This window comes from Halichoerus grypus, chromosome 11 (assembly GCF_964656455.1).
Source record: "Halichoerus grypus chromosome 11, mHalGry1.hap1.1, whole genome shotgun sequence".
NCBI lineage: Eukaryota > Metazoa > Chordata > Mammalia > Carnivora > Phocidae > Halichoerus > Halichoerus grypus.
The window spans coordinates 105690846-105718444 of record NC_135722.1 but is presented as its reverse complement, the minus strand read 5'-3'; the positions used below and the strand labels follow the sequence as shown (position 1 = coordinate 105718444).

The 27599-nt window shown below is 37.9% G+C and overlaps 1 protein-coding gene across 1 annotated transcript in view; it reads left to right on the top strand.

Moving 5' to 3' along the window:
• Positions 1-27599, top strand: part of DDX10 (DEAD-box helicase 10) — a 261518-nt gene that overhangs the window by 80628 nt on the left and 153291 nt on the right. The window lies entirely within an intron of this gene.

Below are 27599 nucleotides of genomic sequence, written 5' to 3'. Positions count from 1 at the left end.
TAGTACTGAACTAGTAACTTTGCTTTTGTAACATCTTTAGAGCTGTGAAAAATTTTTTGCAGGCGTCAGGTTGGCTACTTATGGAAGTCCCCTTCCTTGTAACTTGTCTAAAACCAATAAGGTAGTAAATATTCTCACGGCATTTTCAGATTATCTATTAAGCTTTCTTGATGGCTTGTGATGGCCATTAGGCTCTTTTGCCTGATCTACAATGAGAATGTATGTTCTTATGTTTTAGTAAATTACAGTCGGCATCCATCTAGTCATACCTTAATTTCACATTATTTTGGTCTTAATTGAAGGAGAATAAATTGTAAAGTCGTTAAGTAAAATTACCTCTCTTGTAATTCCTTAAGCATCCTGACGTACATTAATTCTCTCCTCTGACCCAGGAAAGATGTAAAAAGTAAAGCAAGCACAGAACATTTGATTTCAGCCTTGGTCTGTGTTGAACTTCTCAGGGAGGTAGATTCTTGCCAGAGGGTGGATGGAGGGGGTGAGACAGTGGAGGAAGGGGCTGTGTTGGGAACCAGGATAACCTTCTGGAGCCTGTGGTGTCTGGCTTCAGTGGGATATCTTAGGCATAATTTTACCAACCCAGTTACACAACTCTCCCATCTCTCCCTGCAAAGAATTCTCCAAACCACAACATCAGCCTGATTGCATTCACCTTTATTCCTCTTTCCTTCATACTTCTTCCTCTTGTCCTAGCTCTGTGGGAGAAATGCCTGTTCTTTCCGCAGTTCATGTTGTATATCAAAATCATCTGATTTTTAAAAACTCCTATGTCACCTTTTACGTACCTTTGTGTGTAACATAAGGTCCACCTGTTAATTATAAGTGTATGTAATTATCCAGTTAAAAATATTCACTGTATTTTTATAGTTTTTACAGTTTTGAAGATTATTTATGGGCTTTGGAAGCAGACATGCGCACATGCCACTCTTTATTATGATAACTTCCATACTTACCAAAGCTCTTAGGGCCAATTACCCAAGACTTCTTTGGCCAAGAATATCCCCCAAGGCAGTTTCTACAAAATATTTCCTGAAAATACCAGCCAAGGGATTTCCTTGTCTTCCTGGTGTCAACATCAGTCAAGCTTCTTTTCATAAGTCTTGTGATTCTCTCACGCCCAGATCTGAGCAAACTTTTTGACTCTGTTAACTTCTGGAATCATCTGTCAGTTGCCCTCGTGGAAACCGTCATACTCTCTGACCCTAATTTCTGAAGTTTCCAGCCCTTATAATCATAATCTGTTAGCATCTCTCCCCTTGTTTTCTGGCTTTTCTCTAATCTGCAGTTCCCCCCCCACCCTCATCGGGCAGTTCATTTTCTTACCATCTACCTGCCTCTTCTGCCTTTGTTTCCTTCCTGTTCACTGTCTAATTTGTGATCCATTTCTTCAGCCTTTTTTTTTCTTTTGTTCTTGTCAGTACCTTTGGTGCCATTGTGGCATTCTTTTCTCTCTACCTCATCTTGCCACCAGACTTCACACTGGAATCCATCTGACCGTCCGACTTCTGCCTGCATGAGCGTGGGCTGCCCTGTGCCACCACAGGGTCCAGCCCTGCCCGCCTCCCGTTACCCACAGTGGCCACATCCAGTCCTCACTGTTGCTAAGCAGTGCCCAACCCCCCCTCCCCAATTTTATCGAATGACTCCAAAGAGAAAGTAGCCACCATCTGGCGGAATCCCCGGTTCATAGAGGAAGTCAGGGGTGAATCTATCATACACTTTTTGCATTCTCAACACCTCTTGTTCATGTGCCATGGGTATTCGGGATGTTTGACAGCATTGTATCATTTACTTTAAAAATTTATATTCCTTCGTTCTACAGAGGATTCGCTATAGCCCACAGGAAATACATATTAAATAGTGAAATAAAAATGAAACGGCTGGATTTTGTAAAGTGACAGGAGAGAAGATACATAGCATGGGGAAAAAGGAATAGTAGAGGAATTGTACTAGTTTTCTGTGGCTGCTATAATAAATTACTACAAACTTAGTGGTTGGAAGTAACACAGATTTATTATCTTACAGTTCTGTAGTTCTAAAGTCTTAAATGGGTCTCACTGGGTGAAAAGCAAGGTGTCAGCAGGGCTGTGTTCTTTTCTGGAGGCTTTAGGGATAAGTCTGTTTCCTTGTCCTTTCTGGCCTTCTAGAGGTGTCCACATTACTCGGCTCCTTGCCTTCTTTCTCTGTCTTCAAAACCATCAACATACATACAAGCAGCAATAAACATGCATTGAGTTCATATATCACATCACCCTGATCTCTTTTTCTGCCTCCTCCATCCATATGTAAGGATCCTTGGAATTACGTTGGACCCACCTGGATAAGCCAGGATAATCTCCCTACTTTAAGGTTAGTTGATTAGCAACCTTAATTTCCCTTTGCCATGTAGCATAATAGATTTATAGGATGGATTAGCCCATGGACATTTTCAGGGTGGTGGTGGGGGCATTTTCCTACCTACCACAGGGACTGACCATAAAGCCCCACTTAGTTGTTCTAGTTAGGTCATAATTGTGTCTCTAAGATGCCTTTATGGCAGCCAGAGGGAGAATAGGAAATACTGCTTGCTCTGTGGTGTTTTTCCCCCACACTAACAAATACAGCAGTTATAGTAGCGCTCTTGTAGGATAATCCGTGTGATCAGCTTTTGTTCTCCCCTCAACTGTGAGTTTTGCATTACTGGAGTTGGTGTTAGTATGGTTAATATATGTAATGAAAAATTGGTAACAACAATACTTGTTTATCTTTTGGGTGCTATATAATTATCTTAAACTATTTGATTATAATATAACTTAAAACTATGTCTGCGATCCTCATACTTAGAGCTCTCCTGTACCTCTAACATTAAAACAAAATAAAAAACAAAGCTAGAAACCAGGACCCTTCAAACAGCATTCATTTTATGAGATTGATGATAATTCTTTTCATCAGTCATGGAGGTGCTGCAGTGGGTGATGAGTCAGTTTCCTACTCTATTTGAAGTTTTCTAGCCTTTGCTCGTGAATTCCCGCAGTTCTGCGTGGTTGCCAGTATGGCTGTCAGTGCTCCACTGAGCTCAGATTTTAGATACCGTTGTAGGATGGTCCTCCACTTGATCCAGGCTGTAAACTAATAAGGTTTTTAGATTGTCATTGAAATGAAAATGCAAAATATGTAAGTTCTTATAGTGAATTTGTACTTCATGAAGACCTCTTGAATGTCCCAGGGCTTTGAAGACTCCACATTTGACAAATACTGGGCAGAACTTGGTTTTGTTCCATCATCCTACATCTGTTTTCTTCACAAGTTACAGCTCATGACCTAGATTTTCCATAAATTCCTTTAATTTAGTCGCTCATACTAGGATGTGGCAGTGAGACTTTTATTGTAAGATGCTGTCTACTTCCGAGGTGTCATATCCTATCAGGTGTCCTTACAAAATTATCAGAAAGGAGGGAGTTTTTTAGGTATCCATACAGTGTCAAAGAAGGAGATATTTTTGTGTGGGGGATGTTTTTCTTAGTCTCCTTCCATTTCACTGTGGTGTTGAATTTGTCTACGAAAGAAACAGTTCTGATACATCTAGAGATATCTCCTGCCCTGATTGGTGTAAAAAGAGAGATAACCAGTTCGAACCAATTGTGTGAGTGGAGGGTTTATCTACCAATTCTCAGGTTTCTTAATGGTTCTTTTCTTTGAATCTGGAACTTTCACTTTATATCTTTTCCTTTTTGTTAATGTTTTCTGTGTTGTATGTGTATAGTTTGGTTTTTCTTAGCATTGTTTTGCTTAAATTTTAAGAATTTGTATATCACACTGAATTTTGTTTGGGATATGTGCTATGTCTTCAAGAAATATGTTTCGGGGTGCCTGGGTGGCTCAGTTGGTTAAGTGTCTGCCTTCTGCTCGGGTCACGGTCCCGGGGTCTTGGGATTGGCCTGCTTCAGGCTCCCTGCTCAGCGGGGAGTCTGCTTCTCCCTCTCCCTCTGCCCCTGCCCCCTCTGGTGCTTTCTTTCATATGCATGTGTGTGTTCTCTCTCAAATAAATAAATAAATCTTAAAAAAAAAAAAGAAATGCATCTTTATAAGGAAATTGGCAATAGCTCATTAGAGTACACGGTGGGTTTGATTTGTGAGCTGGTGAGGGTGGGTGTTGGTGGGCATGTGAAGACTTAGGGAGAGATAGGGAAGGATATAGAGACATTAAAATGTTTCTACTCCTTTTATCTAACTTTGAAAATAATTACTGCATTTAATGTATTGAAAAAAAGACCTGAAATTGTTCAGTTCCTATATGCTTTCATAGTAGTTCATATGAGAATGTTCCTCAGTTGAACTTTAAGAATTACAGGTAATTTATTTGGGCAGCTTAGGAACCCGAGAGCACCTTCCTTTATATTGTGTTTTTTAATGTAGTGCATATAATAAAATTATCATGTTTTTATTTGGGCAACTATGAGATGGTACTGGGATTTGGTTAGGACATGGTTTTACTGAAGTACAACATAACATTTTGTTTGTTTTTTTGTTTTTAAATTGAAGGTTCAGGGCCTGTAATGGGAAAGGTGGTTACCTTATCCTGTCTATAACCATTAACCTACAGATGAATGGCATGTTGAACCAGAAGTCTAGAGTTTAAGAATTGGGAAAAAACGTCCTTTTATGCTGTTCTCAGAAGAGTTTTAAGTTTGATTTTTTTTAACTTTTGCCATTTATTCTTTCTAATGGATTATTTTGATGGCTATTTTCTTTCTTTTTTTTTTTTTTTAAAGATTTTATTTATTTATTTGACAGAGAGACACAGCGAGAGAGGGAACACAAGCAGGGGGAGTGGGAGAGGGAGAAGCAGGCTTCCCGCCGAAGCAGGGAGCCCAATGTGGGGCTCGATCCCAGGACCCTGGGATCATGACCTGAGCCGAAGGCAGACGCTTAACGACTGAGCCACCCAGGCGCCCCTGAAAATCATTTTATTATGTACTTGTGTTTTTCTCTCGGAGAACAGTATTTCAGAGGCAGCTGCGTGCTCAGTTTTTTTGTGGTCTGTGAGGCAGTTCTTTTTGCCTGGCAGTAACTGCGGTGGGTGTGAAGTCATATTTAGCATCTTCTTTGATTCTGGACTTCATTTCCAAATGGCTATTAGTTAACTTTTAAAGACCTTTTGGACTTTCAGCCCCTTCTAATATAAAATTAACTTGATTTAGAATGTTGTTACTTCTGGCTTGGTGAGATTGCTATTTCTCTATCAGTGTGTCACCTTCATTGATCAAGAGGTTACTGGTTATAACTTCTTTGTTAGTTGGGGAGCTCAGAAAACATACGTGGACCACTGTATCAGGGAGGTAAGCGTTTTAGAGAAAGGGTCAAGTTTAAGTCCAGATGTATTCTCCTTATAAGGCATTTCAGCAGCTGTAGTGGTGGTGTTTCTCCTCCAACTGGCATATCTTTTGGCTTCTTCCACTTGGGGGTGGAAAAAGAGGGAACCATCAGGGGAAGTATCTTGGAGGAGAAGTAAAGCTTACTGGTAGCCTGAAGAGTTGTATATTGAAGGAAATTTCAATACAGTGTGGAAGCACACCATGTTACCATGGGAGATAGAATGGAAATAAGGTATAATTTGTAATAAATCATTAAGTAAATATATGTAATATTTTCTGTAGTAATATAAATGTGAAAAATCAAAGTTTGATTTATTGCTCTTATTGAGAATGACTCTGATTGATGTTTATTGTTCACTGGGACTTCTCAGGCTCAGTTCTGGTAGTTGGGTTAGAACAATAATCCTTCTTTTGGATTGAACCTGCTGTTCCTAATTTTCTTAAATTATTAAGGAAGGCCTGCATATATTTAAAATGAAGAATTATGAGCACGTGTTAGCCAGCAGTGCTTCTGGCTGTCCCAGTAGTGTGCATGGTAACGGTTCACTTACTAAGTCTGATTCACTTGTCAAATCTGTTTGTGTTGAGAACATTAACATTACAGCCTACCAGGTATGAATCAGAGGTAACTTTTCCTTAACTCCTTGTCCCAAACCCCTCCTGATTTGTCATGATCACTTTATAGTGGGCACAATAAAGCTGCTGTTAGAGAGCAAACTACATGACCTCATCTTAAGTATTAGTTGTATTCAGCCAAAGTTGCATAAAGGGACATTTCATGCATTTAAAAACATTTCCCTGTTGACTTCTATTGTAACGTAAGTGTACTTTTATTACCGTAAAAGATTTGTACCCAGTACATAATAAAAGATTTGTACCCAGTACATAATAAAAATCTTAACTTAAATATTCAATTCAAAGGGCATTTAGTCTTTAATGATATGAAATCTTGGGGCATTTAATTCTCCAGTAACTCTTGCAAGAAGGTACTCAAATGGATGGAGTCTTTATGACCTTACTCTTAAAAAGGCTCAAATTATGTAGAATGACAGTTAATTTCTATTAGTTTTTAAGGATTTCTATACTTGCTACATAATAAGCTTTCAACCACTTTCAACTGAACTAAATATTTAAGCATTTGGATTGATTCCAGGAACTTGCCATTTGCTAGATAAGTGCCACACATGATTTCTTTTCATCCCCTTCCCCCTTAATACCATTCACCTGTGTCTGTATCCCTCCACTTAAAACAAGAGAGTTAATTTTGGCATCAGTGAATGATACGCTTGGCTTTTAGAGAGAATTATAGATGTGTACAGAGTCGCTGAGTAATACTTGAAGATTTATAAAGAAGTGCTACAAGTTAGAAGGATAGCATATAGTAAATAGTTTTTAATTTTTTATTATTTTTATTTTTTTTTTAAGTTAAGGTAGATTCTGGCAGTGAAAGCTAGCAAGCTAGCCTTGATCTTTGGTTACAAATTCTAGAACTTAATAAACAGATGTAAGCAACACAGGGAAGACAGAGGAATGGAGCTCTAGGAGCCAGTGTGGATTACTCATTTTTTATATAGCTCATTTCATTTTCTGGGCACGTTTGTTAGATTGAAAAATACAGGGAATTCTTTAGACGTGTAGTGTGTTCTGCTTTTGACAGATATTCTCAGGGCATCTTTGGGAGCTAGGTAAAGAAACTGGGAAACCCCCAAAGAACTGTCTGTATTGTTCTAAAGTAGTACTAAAAGTATGATCTGCAAATCAGGTTCAGTCCATAAACTGTTACTGACCTTGATCAAGTGGCTGTTTAAGTTTCTAACCTTGACTATTAATTTCTGTCTTCCTCATAGCAGACCTGACAGAGCTGGCCTAGATGCTATGTCAGCTCACTTCCTTGCTTTCAAATTCTGATGTTTGGGGTATTCTTTGTCCTAATGGTTCTATTCGGTTTGCTTGTCACTGAATGAAATGCTCAAATACATAATAACATGTGTTGCTTACATCTGTTTATTAAGTTCTAGAATTGTAACCAGAGATCAAGGCTAGCTTTCTAGTTTTCACTGCCAGAATCTACCTTAATTTAAAAATATAATAGCATGATACAGATATGTACTAGCGAGGTAGAAACAGATCAGCAGTTCCTATTTAGGTATCAAAAGTCAACAGACTGGGTAGTTATTCCTCCTTGAATTATTTTCCCATTTAGGAGGATCCTGTTGTCAGGCAAACAGCGTGGTTTATTTATATTGTGCTTGTGAAAACAAACAAGCACACAAACAAATCAGGGACTATAGGATGATAAATAGATCCCTTTCTGTTGCAGGTAGCATTGTCATGGGAACTGGGTATTGTCAGTGTAGATCAGAAGCTCAGGCTTAAAAACTGGGGAACAAGATGGCAAAAACTAGGAAGGAGGCCCTGAAAGCAGGACGTGACCTCCTGGCCAGCTAGAGGCTCTCTTTTGCACTAAGGGGAACTCTGTTACTGAATTAAAGACTTGAAGAGATGGAGCCTCTCAGAATACCTTTATATGGTTCACCATGTGATGAGGCAGATCTTGCTGGAGGTAAGCAAACTGTACCTATTAAAGTTAGAGGAAAGCAAAGTTATTTCTAGATCAGTGATCTCAGGTTTTTTTTGGCATTTATATAAAAATTATGTACATTTCTATCCTGATTTTATATATTAAGTATTTTTATTCCACATACTCATGAAGAACACTGTCTATTTAGTTGACAACGAATGTTCCTTTCCTTTTCCCCTTTTTAGAGCAGTGTTATTCCTTAAAATGTCAAAAATAGGCTCTGCTGTCTTTCTTGCCTTGTATATAGAATGAGTTGATTCCCATTAGAATATCTTTGAATTTCTGTATCATGTTTCAAAGAAATAAATTCTAGTTACAAAGCACCTGTGGTGCATAGGGATCCTTTTCTCCCTTCTCCTGTTGCTGCCTCTTGTGTTCTCATTGATTCTTGAACAGACTTGTACTCTAGTGCATGCCTCCGTGCAGAGTGGAAGAAGTTGGTTATCCTTGGCATAAATCCCCATGACTGGGCAGAGCAGGTGCTCCTTTAGCAGATTCAGAACAGGGCCTGGTGCTGTTCTTCCTCTGGTTTCAGTTCCTCTGCTCCCAGACCAGACTGCACAGTAGCAGAAATACTGAGTTGAGAGAGCTCCTCTGAATGTGGTGGGATGGTACTGGTGTCTCATTTCATAGGTTTTCCAGAAGGTCATCCTCTCTTGGGCTTATTTTTACATAGTCTCTGTCCTCTTGGTTTAAGGAGAATCCACAGTAACAGAAATATTTTTAAAAAGTATCCATGAGGCATTCTAGTACCAGAAACAATGGGTTAATAACACATAAAACCAATCAAATCACTAGGTGAGAGATGTGGGGATGCTTGACACTTGAGAATGTACATATATTAAGGATTTACTGTCTCAATGAGCACCATGCTTTTTCCAGTGTTGAATTTATTGGGCTTCCTTTTTTAAATGGGTAGAAAGCTTTGTATTTTCGAAATGTTTTATAGTTGTGCTTTGATATAACCGGAGTCATTTGGTGAAAGAACAGTGGACTTTTAAAATTGAATTTAAATTGAGTTGTGAGTCATTAGATAGTAGGTTCTGTTTTAATGGGGGGAATAAAGGAACCGGGTGGGAGAGAAAATATTTGATTCTGCTCAAAATATATGCATAGTAAAAAAACAAAGGGTTTCTCTACCACCTAGTAATACTGCATTAAACAGTTCAGGTTTAAAATTTTGTATAAGAATAACTACTGTTTAAAGGAAACACACAAATAAAACAATTCTGCCCTCATAAGCTTATAATCTACTAGAGGAGAAAGAGGGTACAAAAGTAACAGAAACAAAGGACGATACAATGAGAACTATAAATGTTTTCAAATTTGCAGAAAATACAAATTGACAAGGGTCAACTATTCTAAATGTGGAGCTTTTATTTTGTTGGCCAGGTGAAAAAAGAAAATTGTGGAAATAGGCCATTTTTGTTTCAAAGGCAAAACATCTAAATCCTTTGGTAGGTTTTAAATGAAAAAAAATCTTTGCATTTTAGTGCATTTTTGTAACTGCAGATTTATGTTTGAGAACTGCTTTTGCAGGGCAATCTGTGTTGTGTTAGATTAGCAGCAACATGAAATTTCCCTCTTTCAGTTCTATGGAATAGCCGAATACAACATCAAAGGAATATAATCCTGTCCGAGAAATTTTTGGTTTAGCCAAGTAGAATACAGGATGAGGAGTGAAAGAGTTGTTTACGGGGGTTGTTAATTAATTTTGGTGCAGGAGGGAAGTATCCTGAAGTTGTTTTTCAGAAATAAAGTTCACTACTGTGCAGATCACTTTCAGTATGTTTGCAAACAGGCATTATAAATTAGGACGTTCAGAGGGCAAAACAACAAAAACAAACCAAGCTTAGGAAAAGAACACACACACACACAATGCTACCGTGACACTAAGAATGTAAGAAATATGAAGTATAATTTGAGATGGAATGAAATGGGGCATAGAATGCATTTTTTAAACATTGCTTTCCTTGACTTTGTCTCTTCAAAATCTATAATGATTTGAGAATTGTGGTACAATGAACGAGTACTTGGATAAGATGCCTTTTGAAGTGTCATAATTATGGTGATTCTAGTATAAATTACAAAATAAAGTTAAAACTTCACATTCATTCTGTTTGCTTTGGAATAAAAGGCATGTTCTTTAAAAACATATTCTTAGACAGGATGTGCAAATGTGAACAGATCTACATGGATTGCAGTTTAAAATTTAATACTCATGTCTTTGCTTTTTACTTGGTTTATTAACGTTCATGCAAGATTTTAATTGACCTTCCAATTAAATGAAAATATACAGAAGAAAGCGAAATGTTTTCATAGACCTGAAAGAGACAGGGAAATCTTCAGTTTTAGTATTCTGCCAGTTTCCCAAAGTGGATTTGTACTGTGACTCTGAAGCAAAGAATATAACAATCTATTACTTGCTTAAAATTGATGGAAGCGTTACAACAGCGGTAGTGGTGCTGGATTTAAAAAGTAGGCTGCTTCTGGAGTTTTATGCGACATCCTCATACTGTCCTTTCCTTGACTTTTTAAACCTATGTAAAATTATAGTATTTGAATCCGGATCAGAAAAAAATACCAGCATGCAGGTTTTAGGCACCACAGTATGAGAAAATTACTTACAGCTCTTTCAGACATGTTACTTAGACTCGATGACAAGGTGCTGTTAGTTTTTAAGTAAATTAGGTGCTCTGTCTTTAAATTTGGCCTAGAAAAATATTTGTAGCCACAGTTTTACTTCAGCTGCCGAGAGGAAATAAAATATTTTGACTGCAGTTTGAGAGATTTGACAACCTCATATTAAATCCAAGAGTTATTCTGTATTTACTACATGTCAGTTTACTTCTGCATTGCAAAATATGTTACTAACCATGGTGGTTGACATTTGTTCCTGCACCTTGTTTTTCATGTGAGCACCACAAAATGATTTTTGATCTGCATCTAAATAGATGAGGTGTTTTTTGTTTGTTTTTATTAAGTCAGGTCTGCAGTGCAGTCATTTAATTGCCCACTGTGTGCTTTGCATATTACTTGGTGCAGTGCGATGGTACTGAATGAAGTGGAAGATTGAGTTCGGTGATTCTGTAACAAACTTCAAATTGTTGATGAATTTGACCATGTTTTAAGGAAATGGAAATAGCTTCTCATCACTATGTTGGAGTCTTGAATCGTAGGTGCTTATAAAATTGATCATTGCGAGTCACAGTTGTATTCCTAACTTCAGCAAAGCCTTATTTAAAGTTAATTGATGGTATATTACTTTAAAAAATGATTTTGAATTGTGTCTTTTCCACAACCTATTTCCATAGGTTTCTACATTTATAGTTCTCATTGTTTCGTCCTTTGTTTCTGTTGCTTTTGTACCCTTTTTCCCCTCAAGCTGATTATAAGTTTATGAGGGCAGAATTGTTTTGTTTGCTTTTATATCTTTCTTAGAACCTAGCACAGTTTTCCTCAGAAAGAAGTCAATTAGTACATAACTATGCAATTGGTTTTGTACCATTTATATGTTGATATCCATTCCTGTTCTTCCTTTGTAATGTCTGATCAGTCATTTATTTTTAGGATGATAGTTAAAATAGAAACAAGTACATAATCTAGGTAAAAATAGCTCTTAACGGCCGCATGACTTTGGACATTTCTTGCTTGAAAACTGTTGCAAGCTAATTATTTTTTCAGGTTTTTTTATGATCATAATTGCTTTAGCCAGACATTTCTTGAGCACCTACTGTGTAAGATGTGTATGTTTTCTCACCCCAATTCTTTAGATTTGGAGCAAACTTAGAGTCACGTGAGTATGAGTCTTATTTGAATTACTCAGAATTTTAAACAAAGCAATATGAAGGGAAGGTTAGTTTAAGGAAAGCCATAGTTCTTCTTGAGAGTAAATTGTAGTAAGCTGGGTAAGTACTGTGTCATATTGGGCAGGAATATTTATTTTCATCACGAGAAACCAGCACCAGTTCCTGGTACATAGTTAATACTCACTCAGTATTTGAGTGACTGACTGAGTGAAGGAACAAATGTATAACAACTGGATGCGAGTAATTAACTGGTTAGGCTGCTGTGCAACCATTGGTCTTGAGTTGTTGGATTAATAGCTTCAATTCGAATGGGTATGGAAGGCTTAATTACTTTGAGAACGCTTAATGCCTGCTAATTGCCTGATGTCTATTAAATGTTGGTAGGGGAAAGGTTCTCTTCCACTTTTGGGGTGCTGGCTGTCCCAGCTTTCATATTGGAAAGTGAAAGAGAAAGAAGAAATGGGTCCTGGGTGTTATGGCCTCCCCATGATATGTTGCCAGTAGTCTTTGGCGTGTGTAGATGCTGAAACAGCAACCAGTCAACAGTTCACCTGGGGATTCGCCCCACACTTCCTGGAAGTCAGTATTGTGATGACTTGTTTTACACTGAGATGTGTTCTGAGAAAAGGCAGTGTAAAAGTGCATCTGTGCGGTGGACATTCATTTTATCCAACAGAGTGGAACTCAGAGTTCATGTTCCTTTGAAGCCAAACAGTGAAACTCTATCTCCTTTCTGGTTCAGGCATCTGAGACTTGATAAGATGTGGCAGCATGGGACACGGATTACGACGACAAGAGGAAGGTGCAAAAGATTAGACTGGGGTCCGCCAGCAGCCTTATCTTCCGCAGTGAGGATAAGGATGTCTCCTCTTGGATTTTAGGAGTGAATGCCAGGGACATGAGCTTTGTGCCCTCGCAGTTCAGAACTAGAATTTCAAACTGTGTGTTGTTTTCTTACACAGACCGCGCTCTGTTGCCCCTTTGGCCTTTGCTTATGCTGTAATATCGCTTTGCAAACTCTTCGTTTAGCCCCTTCTTGGCCTAGATAACTCGTGCCAAGGAGTATTTTATCTGGGGAAGTTTTCCCTAGTATAAAATTCTGGGCATATTAGTTGTCTTTGCAGAGTGAAGAGTAGGAGTATCCTTTAGGATGCAAGAAGAAAGTTAGAGCTTTTGTCGTTGCTGTTTCTATATTTATCCTGAGAAAGAGAACCTAGGGTTTTCTAACATCACATAGTGGACACTGGCACTCTCATTGACTCGTGTGTCAAATGATAGGAGCAATTCTCTGAGGAAGAGTGGGAGTTTGTGAATCACAGAGGGGTTTATATCAGTATCCATACTTACTTGGCTTTCAGCACCCTGCAGTGCTGTTTTTCAGTTTGTTATATGTACCTGGTTATCTTCCGACATTCAAACGTTTTGGTTACTCTTGATGTGATAAAAGCATACTTGATTTAAATCTAAAGTGAACCATTTTCTCTGCCCTTCTCTTGTACAATATGAGAACCTTGGACCACTTTAACTTCAGTCACTCTCCCAACTCAAATGTTATTATGTTCAGTATGTTAGTTTCATGTATTTTTATGTCTGTAACATTAATTGTTTCTCTACCCCTTGAGGAGCAATGCTTATTCTTTAAAAGTACACCTGCACATTTACGTAGTTGCTCAAGTCTTGTGCCCATTTTCTCATTTTTGATCTAGTTTTCTTCTCAAAATACCATTTTTTAGTAGTTCTTTCAGTGAGGATATGTTGGTAGTAGAAACTCTTTTTCTGAATATGCTAGACTTAAGGCTTCGTTTGGTTGGGTGCTATAGCAGTTATCTTTGTTAATTGAGGATGTTATCCCACTGTGTGCTGGCTTTTGCCATCTCTGGTGTTAGTCTGTTTGTCATTCTTCTGTAGTAATTTGATTTTTTCCTTCTGATTTTTCTCTGTGAGTTCACAGATGAGGATTCATACTTCCTGTATCTGAGGAAACTCCAATTGATAATATCCAGTATGCTGTGCTTTTATTTTGTTCTCCGGGTCCTGTAATAATCTTCTTTCCATATTTTCCATTGTGTTATCTCTGTGCTGCCTTCTGCTTAATTCCTCAGATTTACCTTCCAACTCATCTCTGCTCTCCTCATCTGTATCTAATTTACTGTTTAGCCCAACCATGGAGCTTTAAATTTCAGTGCCCATTTTCATTCCAGTAAGTTCTATTTGATATCTAATCTACCCTAAAAAGAACTTATTCTTATGTTTTTTATTTCTTCTACCTTTAGTAAATTTTAAACTTAATTATTTGAATCTCTACCATGTAATTCTGTTGACCTAAATATCTTGGGAATACAAACCCCTGTGTTTTGTGTATGGTTACTCTTTTCTTATGATGATGGGTTGTTTCCATGTGTGTTTCATAATTTTGGATTCTGAAGTTATCTTCAGGCTGCTCTCCCCTGTGGAAATTCTGTAGGGTAGCTTACAAATATGTTCCTCAAAACCTGTTTTGTATTTGTTTGGTACCTGAGGTATTCTAGACATCACTTAGGTGAATTTCTCGGTTTGGGAGTTTCCTCAGACCAACCATGTGTGTAAACTTTCACCTGCTGTTGTTCACTTAATTTGTTGTGAATTTGCTTGTTTATGTATATACCCTTAATTTCATATTATTGAGATCTTGAAACGTTGAAGGAAGCATTGGGAATGAAATTGTAATTCAGTTGTGGTATACCTGCTAATTGTGTGAAATAAAATTTGAACAACCTGAATGTAAATTCTTTGTCACAGAAAGTTATTGGAGCTGGTGGGTTTCTAGAAAAAGGAATGAGGTTGTTTTGAAAAGTAGGAATGCTCGCTACCAATTCTCAAACTTTATGGTTGCAGGAACTCTTGAACTTGGTAGACATTATTGAGGGCCCCGAAGAGCTTTTGTTTTTGTGGGTTGTATCTCTCGATATTTACTGTATTAGAAGCTAACACTGAAAAAATTTTATAATAACTTAAAATAGCAAACTTACCCTATGTTAGCATAAAAGTTTTTATGCAAAATAAAGTTTTCCAAAATAAAAATAAAATAGAAAGTGGTACTATTATATTTTTGCAAATCATTTTAACATCTGGCCAAATAGAATTGTAGACAGCTGGATTCTAATAACAGCTTCTGAGTTCAGTCTGTTTGCAGCATGTTTTATTGAAGTATATGAGGAAAATCTGGCCTCCCACATAATTGTACTTGGAAGAAGAGGAGTGTTGAATAGCCCTCTCAAGTAACTGTGGATGTTCTTTGATACTATACTGAGAACTAACCACTGAGAATTTCTTAAAGATTAGTTGCAGTGTAGAATCTGAAACCACATTAGTTGGCCTTTTGTTCTTTGTTAAAATAAAATTCATTAGTCTATCTTGCCCTCTTTTTGAAAAGACCTTTTTCTTATGCATTATTTTTAACCTCCTGCTTTATTTGGAAAATACTTGTTCTCCAAGTTACGCAGATCTTCCAAAAGGTGACCCAATTCATTTTATAATGAGAACCTTCTACCCCACCGCCCACATTTGTTAATATCAGCACCATTCTCATTTAGGAGAAGTCTTTAAATATTGGGAAGCCATCCGGTATATGAGAGGTAAAAGTTAACAAAAAATCGTATTTTCTCTTGAAAGCCTGAGTTTTATTATTGTCAGTACATGCTGTTGGTTATTTTCCTTGAAGTAACAGGCTCACTTTGTTCTTATTTGAAGAAATATTGCAAATGTCCAAGACTCAGAAACCACTGTAAATGCTCTCTAGCCAAACATCCCCAGGAATTCACCTGTGGTTGAGGAAGTTGGGTTTATTACTTGTGGCAGCCGGGAAGAATACTCAGTAAGAATTTGTCAGAAAGGATTTATTACGGGACTTGGGTTTGTGTTAGATGTTTCAAGAGAGGGTTAAAAGAAGGGGGCTTTGTGCTGGAGTAGATGCTGTGGGTAACGGGGATGATTCTGTAATTGGGTATCTTAAGTCTTGTATTTAAGAAGGAATAAATGGTAAGGAAGTAGCAGTCACTCTTATTAGCCAGTAGAGGGGGATATTTGGTCATTTGTGGTTTGGATGATGTTCCTGTTTTTGTTTAGATTCATGATGGTCAGAGTGGTGTTATCTGATGTGGATGGTTAGTTGTGTTTAACAGGAGAACATCAAGGTTTAGCTGTGAGGGTCAGATTTTAGTCCCACCAAGGCCCTGCTGATAGTACCAGACAAATTTCCATCTTTGAGGGCTGCTCTTGTTTTTGCACTGTAGCTTGTCAGTTGTTTTAAGTAATAATGGTGTGCATGCGAAAGGCGTCTGGTTCTGATTGCAGTTCAACAGTCTCAGAAGTGCTTTTCCTAGAAATAACCATTGTATTGCACCATGCAGCAGAACCTCCCACTTTGTCACACAGAATCTCAAAGACACTTGGAGTGGGCTGAATAACGACCCCTCACAAGATAACGTCCGTATCCTGATTCCTAGAATCTGAGAATGTTTTCTGGAAAAGGAGTCTTTGCAGATGTAATTAAGTTAAAGATCGTGAGATGAGGAGACCGTTTTGGATTGAGTGGGGCCTACATCCAGTGATAAGTATCCATATGGGAGAGAGACAGAAGAGAAGATGCCTTTGGGCAAGATGAGGAAGTAATGTGTGATCATGGAGGCAGAGGTGAGAGTAAGGTGGCTACAAGCCAGGGGATACCTGGAGCTAGCGGAAACTGGAAGAGGCGAGGAATGAATTCTTTCCTACACTCTTCGGAGGGAGTATGGCTTTGCTGACATTTAAATGTTATCCTTCCGGTCTCCAGAACTCTGGGGGAATAAATGCTGGTTTTAAGGCACCACGTTGGTGGTTATTTGTGATGGCAGCCTCAGAAAAGGAATAGGCTTGTACTTAAGGGCTGAGATTTAATGAAATCAGTAATTTTTACTGGTTTACGAAAGGGCATTTGTAGGTGCAGTTGACATCTTCTGGTAAGGAGTATGTGGAGGTGGCGAATACAAGGGTTGCTTGTTGCCAATTCCTTGATTGGTGCTAATGCACCAGCAGTTTGATCTACCATTGCTTTTGGATCATAATTGAAAATGTCAATATGGTAAAACATCTTAGCATTATTACGAAGGTAGGTTTGGTCTTGCAGATGTCCTGACGTAGTGGTGGGTGATCTGTGTACCACATTTTGAGAACCATTGGCTAAGGAACCCTGATGCAATTGCAGAACCCAGACAGAAAATGAAGAACTTTGTTCTTCAAGACTGTTTGTTAGGGCCCAGGATATTCCAACCACTATACTCTTTTTCACTACCGGCTGACATAAACAGTAGCATAGTGTATCTTGACAAGTAACAGTTCTGTTGAATTATAACTTGTTTACTACTGCGAACCTTACTGTACTCATGCCAATGAGCAGGTAAGAATGATCTATCTCCCTAGGAGGTAGACCTTTTACTTGTAATAGAATCCCAGCAGAACCCTCAAGTTCTCTTCAGCCCACTAAGGATGATTGGCTCTTGCTTCTGGAGATTTACCTATCAAGGGAGCAGCACTTACTGTTGGTGTCTTGTCTTTTCTTGAGGTCTCTCTGTCTACCTGCATTCTTTATGTGCCATAGTCTTTGTTTTCAGAACTATAAAATGCTTGTTTTTTATACCAAATTATGTCTAGAAGATCTGTGAGCCTTTTCTCTCTCCTCTGTGCTTCCTAACCTGTGCACACGTGTGTGCTCACGTACACACACTCGAATGCACTTTGTATTTAGGTATCTAGTTGTTTCGCAGCCTTTCCCTGGAATCTGGCTTTGTCATTACAGAGTTACAGATACTGATCTCCGTAGATATTAAAGGTTTGGCATTAATTTCTTTACGGCTAAACTGAGGAGGACGAAATACAGTAGGAGTAATTGATTTACATCACAGAGTTTCTTATAAGAAGGATTTTAAAGCTACTACTGTTTAAAAACTCATAATATATTCTCACTTAATGGTTTGGAATGTGCCATAGCAGCGAGATGGGCGCTCCGGCCATGAAACCTCTAGTAGGGGGCGGGAGTGTTCAGCTCAGAGAAGCATAAAAGAGGATATCTTGCTTCATTGCCAAGGGAGATGGCCCTGGCTGCACGAGACTGAGAATGCCGACTGGGGAATGGGCCAGAGCTGCGAGAAAGCACAAAGGAAATCAGTTAGTTGGGTGAATGGAGTAAAGGTGTTCTCACAAAAACCAGCACCACAAAAATGAACTATTACTGTGTAAGCAGTTAAGGAAAGTCTGTGCAAGTCCTTGGTAATACTAGTATTCTCCCCCCAACCCCATTGGCTTTGGACTAGTTGACAGAGAGAAGTCTTATTTGTATCTAGTAGGATGCGGTGTCTAGTAGGAGTTGATGCTGTAATTCAGTACGGGAATGGATTTGCTTTAGTTTCTTGCACTTGGTGAGATGAGAGCCATTTGTCTGCTGGCATGGACAGGGTGGCGTATTGTGGGCATTTCCTGGTGCAGGCACTTTGTGATTTTCTTCACTGCTGACTTACTGTTGTTCATCCACCTAACATAGTATTAAAATGTTATTATTTGCGGTCTACTTTCGTCTTCTCTTTCTCTCGGTTTTTGGGGGTTTATACTTCTCAAATGCTTTTTAATTTATTCCTTTTTGGAAGGAGTAGAGGGTATACTCATCCCATTGTTTGTAACTGGAAATTTCTGCTTTGATTTGTTACCAAGGCTTGTATTATACTTCAGGCATTAACTTTTTCTGCAATTCCTGGAACCCGTATCTGGTACATTAGTGAATATTGTTTCACATTCCTTTCCTCCCCATAAACCCATGCCCCCTATAGTCTTTCTTATACTGTTGTGTCTTTCCCCTAGCCAAGAAAATTTTTGAGCTTAGCTTTTTATAGTTTGTATTACAGAAAAATAGAGGCACATTAAATATGCTGTCTCATGCTGTTTCTTGGTATGTTTTGAGGAAAGACTGAGATTTGGATCCCTTTCCTCTCCAGTGAAAATCACACATTGCTCACTGTTTAGAGAATGCTACCTCCTCTGATCAGTGTCTAACTTGCTTTGGAGCCAGAAGACACATCTGTTTATATAACTGGATGTCTGGCAGCTATTGACCCTTGGTAATTAGTTTAAACTTTTCTTACATGTTTGCTTTTAGTGAAAGAACTCAGTACCATGTAGCTTTATGAGTGACATAGAACACAGTGAAATGTTTTCAAAACCTATTCAGAATTGGATATTGCCTCATTTAAATGGTTGGTATTGCCAAACGCATCCAATTCTGAAAGAACTGAAATAAATGTGAAAGCTGTCTTTAGCTCATTAGTGAAATGAAGGAAACATTGTGAGTATGAGGGTGAGTTGTCATGGGAAATTAAATGGAAATGAAAAATGTTAATAATCTTAAATTGGTTTTGCTCTGCATACCGATTTTTAAATGTGTCAGGTTACAGTGGCAGCTGGATGCTCTAAAGACTGCGACCTTCACAGGGAAGCACACAGCTCATTTGACAGTTGAATTAATGCATCAACAAACAAATGAGTGAGATCCTAATTCGGGAATTGATGACCAGGTAACTGAAAAGAGTAAAAAGGAGAAACGGGAGCTAAGCTTTGGTTCCTGGGTCAAGTTGTGGAAATTCTAGCATCTGTCCAGTTAAGTTCAACATTTCAAAGCAGTTACCTAACCATCTTGGTTTGCTTGTGTTAACAGGCTGTTGAAAGGAATGGATCGACTTTTTAAAAAATTTCCCTGCCCAAATTCTATTTAAAATATAAGCGTATAGCAGTGACATAAAAAAAACTGACATGTGCTCAAAATTACTCATGAGGAATTCTGCATACTCGTAGTTTTAGTGAAATACAGATTTTTTTATTTCACGTTTTTAGAGGTATAATTTACATGTAATGCAGGTACATATTTTAAGCAAGTTCTCTTATGCCCTTTACTGACCCCTGCCCTTCTCTGACACAGCTGCTGTTCCATTCACCTAGCTTAGCTTTGTCTGTTTTAGAACTTCAAATAAACATAATCCTGCAGTATGTACTTTCTGGTCTCTTTTGCTCAACATGTTTTAAAAATTTATCTGTGTTGTTGGACATACGAGTCGTTACTTCACTTTCAGTGCTGAGTTGTGTTCCATTACGTGAATATACTAAAATTTGTTTATCTGTTCACTTGATGGACATTTGCTTTATTTCTACTTTTTGGCTAGTATGAAGAAAATTGTTGTGATCAGGCATGTACAGATTTTTTAAGGACATTTGTGGTCAAGTCTTTTGGGTAAATACCTAGGAATGGAATTGCTAGATGGATATCCCTCTCAACAAAACCAATCCCTCTCAACAAAGCAATATCCCTCTCAACAAAACCAACAACAAATGGATAGATGTATATGTAACCTAAATCTGTGGTTGTGAGCTGTGGGTGATTTTGCTGCCCTGGGGGAATTTGGCAATGTCTGGAAACATTTTTGATAATCATAGCTGGGTAGGAATGGATAGAGGTCCAAGAGACTGCTATACACACATATAAGGCATAGGATAGTTCTGCTTGCAGGGAATTCTTTGGTTCACAGTATCTATAATGCTGAGGTTAGAATTTCTGCTTTCAACAAAATTGCCAAACAGTGTGCCAAGGTACTTGTATCACTGCGGTATATGACAGTGTCCATTTGTTGCATGTACTCTATAAAATTTGATATTAATAGTCTCAATTAGCCATTCCTAGTGGGTATCCTATTTGTGGTTTTAATTTGTATTTCCTTTATGACTAATGATGTTGGGTTTTTTTTTTTTAATGTGCTTTTGACCATTCCTATATCTGTCTTTCTCCAGTTTTGAGATGACTGATATAGCATTGTGTAAGTTTAATGTGTAAGTTAGTGAACATTTTCATCACCTCACATAGTTACCCATCCCCTTTTGTGGTGAGAGAACATTTTAGATCTATCCTCTTAGCAACTTTCAGGTATACAATACAGTATTGTTAACCAATGTTTAGTGTAGTTACCATGCTTTGTATTAGATGCCCAGAATATATTCGCTTTCGAACTGGAACTTTGTATCTTTTGACTACCAGCTTCCATCTCTACCCCATTCCCTGGCCCCTGGCAACACCAATCTCCTGTTTATATGAGTTTGACTTTCTAAGATTCCACATGTAAATAAGATCATACAGTTTATATCTTTCTATCTGACTTATTTCACTTAGCATAATACCCTCGGATTTTACCCATGTCACAAATGGCAAGATTTCCTTTTTATGGCTGAATAATATTCCATCATACATGTATCTTCTGATTTCAAACTATATTGCAAAGCTATAGTAATCAAAACAGTATGGTGCTGGCTTAAGAACAGACACATGGACCAGTGAGGGGCGCCTGGCTGGCTCAGTCAGTAGAGCATGTGACTCTTGATCTCAGGGTTGTGAGTTCAAGCCCCACGTTGGGTGCAGAGATTACTTAAATAAATAAATCTTTAAAAGACCAAAAACAAAAGATACATGGACCAGTGAAACAGAACCGAGAACCCAGGCATTACGGCTAACTAATATTTGACACGGGAGCCAACATCGTCAATAAATGGTGGTGCAAAAACTGGATATCCATGTGGAGAAGAAGGAAACTGGACCCTAATTTATACAGCTCAAAAAAATTAAGTGAGACTGGATTAAAGATACAAATTTAAGATTCAAAACCATGAAACTCCTAGAAGAAAATATAGGGAAAAAGCCCTGACATAGGTTTTGGCAATGGTTTTTCTTGGATATGACAACACAGGCAAAAAAAAAAAGCAAAAGTACACAGGTGCGATTACATCAAACTTAAAAGCTTTTGCACAGCAAAAAACCAATCCCCCATCCCTCTCAACAAAACCAACAATAAAATGCCAAGGCAGCTTATGGAATGGGAGAAAATATTTGCAAACCATATTTCCCAAATAGTCAAGGAACCTGTACAACTAAATAGCAAAAACCCAGAAATTTGATTCAAATAATGGCAGAGGACTTGAATAGACATTTTCTACAAAGAAGATATAAAGAGCCAACGGGTGCATGAAAAGGTGCTCAGTATCACTAATCATAAGAGAAATGCAAATAAAACCCCCCTGAGATATCCCCTCATACCTATTAGAATGATTGTTCTCAAAAAGACAAAGATAAATGCTGACAAGGATATGGATAAAAGGGAGCCTTTGTGCACTGTTGGTGGGAACGTAAATTGGTAACAGCCACTGTGGAAAACAATGTGGAGGATCCTCAAAAAAAAAAAAATTAGAATTACCATATGATGTGGCAATCGTACTTCTGGGTATATATCTGAAGAAAACAAAATCACTACTTCGAAGAGATTATCTGTACCCCCACATTCATTGTAATATTATTTACAACAGCCAAGACATGGAAATGACTTAAGTGTTCTATACTTTCTGCAAAAGTTTCTGTTCAGGTCTTTTGCCCAATAGAAAAACTGGATAGTTTACACAGTCTCATTAATCCTTTTCCAGACATATCTCTTGCATATATTTTCTATTGGTCTGTAGCTTTCCTTTCATTTTCTTTCTTTTTTTGTTTTTTTTTTTTTTTAAGATTTTATTTATTTGACACAGAGAGAGAGAGAGATTGCATACAAGCAGGGGGAGCAGCAGAGGGAGAGGGAGAAGCAGGCTCCCCACTGAGCAGGGAGCCCGATGCGGGGCTCAATCCCAGGACCCTGGGATCATGACCTGAGCTGAAGGCAGATGCTTCACTGACTGAGCCACCCAGGCGCCCCTCCTTTCATTTTCTTTTAATGGTAACTTTTGAAGTCCAGAAATTATAACCTTTGGGGTCTGGTTCATATCTCTTTCTTTTCTTGCTAATCTAGTGCTTTTTGTGCCTATGAAGACTTTTGTTATACCAGGATATCACTAATATACTCTCTTTGGTTATTGTCTAGAAGCTTTGTACTGTTTGGTTTTATATTCTATTGGAAAGGATTTTTTAAATATATGGTATGAGGTAGGGATCAAGATGTATTTCTTTCCATCTGGATTTTCCCTTCTTACAGACCATTTCTTCTTCTTTCCCCAGGAATTTACTTTGTCTGCTGCCTAAACTCAGTTGATCTATTTTGTGGGTCTGTTTTTGGACTTTCTATTCTTCTCTTTTTGATCTCTATCTGTCCTTATTGCCAACATCACACTTCCTTCATTACTTCGGTAATTTTAGAGGCCAGGCAGTGTCAGCCCTTCACCTTTATTCTTCTTTAATATTTTGTCTATTCTAAGTCTTCTGAATTTCTAAGTAAATTTTAGAATATTCTTGTCGGTTTCTACAAGAAACCTTTTGGGATTTTAATGGTGATGGCATTGATCAATTTGAGAATTGACAGATTAAGTCAATATTGACAATACTGAATCTTCCAATTTTCAAACATGGAATATGTATTTGTTTCTTTCTGACAGCACTGTTTTAAAATTTTCTGTTACAGGTCTTAGAGTTTTGTTTCTTTTTCAGTATTTTATGATGTGTTTGTTGTTGTTGTTTTTAAGTGGGCTCCGTACGCAACATGGAGCCCAGCATGGGGCTTGAACTCCCAACCCTGAAATCAAGACCTGAGCTGAGGTCAAAAGTCGGACACTTAACCAACTGAGTCACTGAGGTGCCACGATATGATGTGTTTTTAAGATTTTATTTTTTAAGAATAATTTGAGGTTCACAGCAAAATTGAGGGGAAGGTACAGAGACTTTCAATATACTTCTTATGTCCTCACATGCGTAGACTCCCTCAAAGTGGTACCTTTGTTAAAAATGATGCCTACGCTGACATCATAAATGCCCAAAGTCCGTACTTTACGTTAAGGTGTGCTTTTGGTGTTGTATATTCTTTGGGTTTGGACAAATGTATAATGACACTTATACATCATTATAGTATCATACAGAGTATTTTCACTCCCCTGAAAATCCTCTGTGCTTCACCCCTCAAAAATTTCTTCTGAAATATTTTAAGATTTTTGATAACAGGTAACTAGTATTTGAAAAAAAATTATTTTTGATTGTTGCTAATGCAACCAACTCAGAATTGATGTTTGTATTTTGATTTTGTATCCTGAAACATTGGTAGATTTATTCTGTTAGTTTTTTTTTTTCTTCTTTAGAATTCTCTGCATAAACAATCCTGTCTTGTAAATATAAAGATAGTTTTAATTTTTCTTCTTCGGTCTGTATGTGTTTATTCACTTTTCTTGCCTATTGCAGTGGCTAGGACCTCCCATGTAATTTTAAAAAGAAGTAGGGAGAGTGGACCTTCTTGCTTTTCCCCTGATCTCTGGAGAAATGCATTTAATATTTAACCATTAAGTATGATATAGAATTTAAATTTTTTATTCCATTTGGCCCACTCAAGGTTTGTCTTAGGTTCACCTAAACATTTGGATGGGGGGAAGAAAGACTAATTGCCACACTTGGCTTCAGAGCAACCTCAGGTGTCCCTCTTCTTTGGAAGCCATTGCTGCATTCTGTGGGTTAATCTTGCTCCACCTCCTACCCCCATGGGAGTTCAGGTGCAAGGAGACAAAATCCCCAGTGAGTGGGTGGGGGAGCCATACTAGCTTAGAAGCTTCATGCTCCTCCAGAGCTACTGTCTCTTGTAATAACCCCATAGGTATCTCCTCCATGGTCCCTGCAAGGGACATGTCCATTATGAAGAAGTTTGAATTTATACTTCCTATCAGATTATTAGTTCTCCCAGTCCAGATGCAGTCTACCAACCAGGGTCATTCTTACTATAAGCATAAAGGTTGTGGACGTCCTACCTTTATCAGGTAGCAGCTACCTGATAAAGGAGATAAAACTTATAAAGTTAACCAAATGTCTGATTACCTATATCATAGTTGTCTTTCATCAAATTGAGAAAGTTCCTCTATTCCTAGTTTTGAGTGCTTTTCTTTTTAAAATTATGAATGGGCATAATTTAGTCAAATGCTTTTTATAACATCTGTTAAGATGGTACATAGTTTTTGTCTCATATTTGGTTAGTGTGGAGTATAACATTGATGGATTTTGCAGTCCTGGGCTAGACCCAAATTGCAAGTTGACCTGTTTGAGCCTCATTTTCATCTTATGTGAAAAGGTAGGAAAATCTATCTTTCATGGTTGTTGAAAGATTAAATTATATGGTTAATAGAAAGCCCTGGGAAAAGAGTGGACAGTTCACATAGGTGAGAGGAAGATTATGGCCACAGCTGTAGATGTGTTTTGCCATCTTGCTTTCCAAAAGTAAAATGCCAATTTATGGTTGATTGCTTTCTTTTAATGGACCTTCTTTGTAACTAATGACACAAAGAAGGGTGATTACAAGTAGCAGAGCATAGGATAGGGTAGCAAAAGTTAAGGAACAGACTTTACAATACTACCCTGATATTTGGTGCTGAATCAGGTCCCAAAGATAGAATTAATTGTCCTGTTCTCCTGAGTTTGTCCATCAGAAGGAAATCTTTTTGAGGTAGTCACTTCAAAAGAGTGGATTCTGGACATTTTTTTTCTCTCCCTCCTCCTGCTTTCATTTAGGACTAGTGTGTTTGTTTAGGCCAGGAAACTGTATTATCTGGTTTGTTTCCAGTATAGCTGCCATTTGAATAGTCACAGTTTCTAAAAAGCTTGTATTGGAGTTCTTTATCAAGTGCTAATTGGATTTGTAATTTTCCTAGTTTACCACATCCTGCATAAATATACTTGCCTTGTCTCTGTGTCCCAAGGGATGCTGTTTCGTTACAATGCATTGAAATAACATATTTTTAGTATTCTACTCAAGTATTTTATTAATGTGAATGCCTGGGTTATATTGTTGCAAAATGTTTCTCTTATTGACAACTTGATCTCTTTCTATTTGGATGGGGCACTAAATAAAGGTACTTAATTTACATAAGCCTATTAAATGAAATTCTCAAGAGGAAGGAAAATAATTTTAAATGCAGTTTACAATGTGGTGACAGCTGATCCACTTACAAACAAGCTCATTTAGGGGAATTGGATTGAATGAAAAAAACTTCACAAGTTTTATAACATTGTGATACATACCAAATGGTATTCATAATATTAAACTGTATGAAGAGATTTTCTGTTGACCCCTTCTTTTCTCTCTTCTTACCCTCAGAGGGTAAAAAAGGGTATTTGTCCTGCCTTCCAAAATGATTCTGTCAATTTATAGTTGAAATGGCTTTCCCTTGAAAGGGAAGCAGAGAGCCTGAGCTCCAGTTATCGGAGGTTCTGAGAGTGTAGCTCATATTGCACACCCAAGAATCCTCTACCTTCCCTTGTTTGTTTTCTTTTTTGGTTGGACAATTAGCAGACTTACTTTTTTTTCTGATAGAAATGAAATTAGCAAGACAATATGTATGGGACAACCAAATTGCTCTCGTTCTATATCTCTTTAAAAAAAGTTTTTTAAAAGCTGCTTCTGTAACATTGTAAGGACTTCTCTTTCCATTGGCCATTGGGAATTAAAGAGCACAGCCATCAGAAGAGATTATTCTCACATATTTCTCTTTGACCTCTACAAAGGTGCATTTTCTCCTTTAGAAAGCCACTGGCAAGTTCACCTAATGCAGAGCATGGAGTTCATTTGTTTAAAGAGTTGCAGCCTTAGGGTACAAATATAACACATCAGCTCCTCCAGTTAATTTCGAGGAAGCTCAGGTAATGACTCTGATGTGTCGATTATATGGTATGGATACGGGCTGTGGTTACCTTAAAAACCATCTGTTTTCTTAGGTTTCTGCTCAGGAATTGTGATTCTTAGAGGCAATTCTGCAGGACATTCTCACATTTGAATTTGGAGGTAGAAGACCCACTTAACATTCTTCAGAGTAAGCACAAGTCTAGAATTCTTCCATTAATTCATTCTTTAGTTCTTTTTTTTTTTTTTTTTAAGATTTTATTTATTTATTTGTCAGAGAGAGAGAAAGAGAATAAGCAGGAGGAGTGGCAGGCAGAGGGAGAAACAGGCTGCCCGCTGAGCAAGGAGCCCGATGTGGGTGGGAGTCAATCCCAGGACCCTGGGATGATGACCTGAGCCGAAGGCAGATACTAACCGACTGACCCACCCAGGCATCCCTTTTCTGCAGTTCTTTTTGAACATCTTCTAGATCTGGTTAAAATTTATATGAGCAATTTTTCTCATCTGCAATTAAATTCCAGTTAGACTATTTCTAAATCACTTTAGATTCTGCAATTTAATTTCCCCAGGATCACTTTCTGCTTGCTTCTCTTCAATGTATTTTATTAATCTGTCATAGTGTACCTTAGGTCACTATTCTTGCACCATATTATCCTTATAACTGCTATTTTTTTTATGTTAGTTTGTACATTACTTTTATGAAAGCAATTAATTTGACTAATCCTATGGAGAGAACTGAATATTCTTTTGCTTGTCAGTACTGTCATTAAAGTTACAAATGAAAACTTTTTCCCTGACCTGGTTTGCAGTGTCTGCTCCCTGTTAGTAGGTTTGGATCAGATCTTCAGAAAGCAGTTAGAGTGTGAGGAAGAAGGGGGCAGACTCTTTGAAATAGAAGATGAATCCAACAAAAGAGAGGGATAGGGCAGAGAGTACGAAGAAAGGGAAGATTAGTCATTGGTATCAAATTCTGTATGACAGGTTAATTGATTTCGCTTGGGTCCATCCTCTCCTTCCTGCTCATGGTTCTGGCCTGAGTTTAGGTCATTTCTCTTTTCTTTACACACATATGCTCTGTCTGAAATATCTTTTTCACTGTATGACATTAAGAATTTCTGTTAAATCTTTAAAACTGAGATTATTCATTGCTTCTTAGAAACCATTTCCTAGC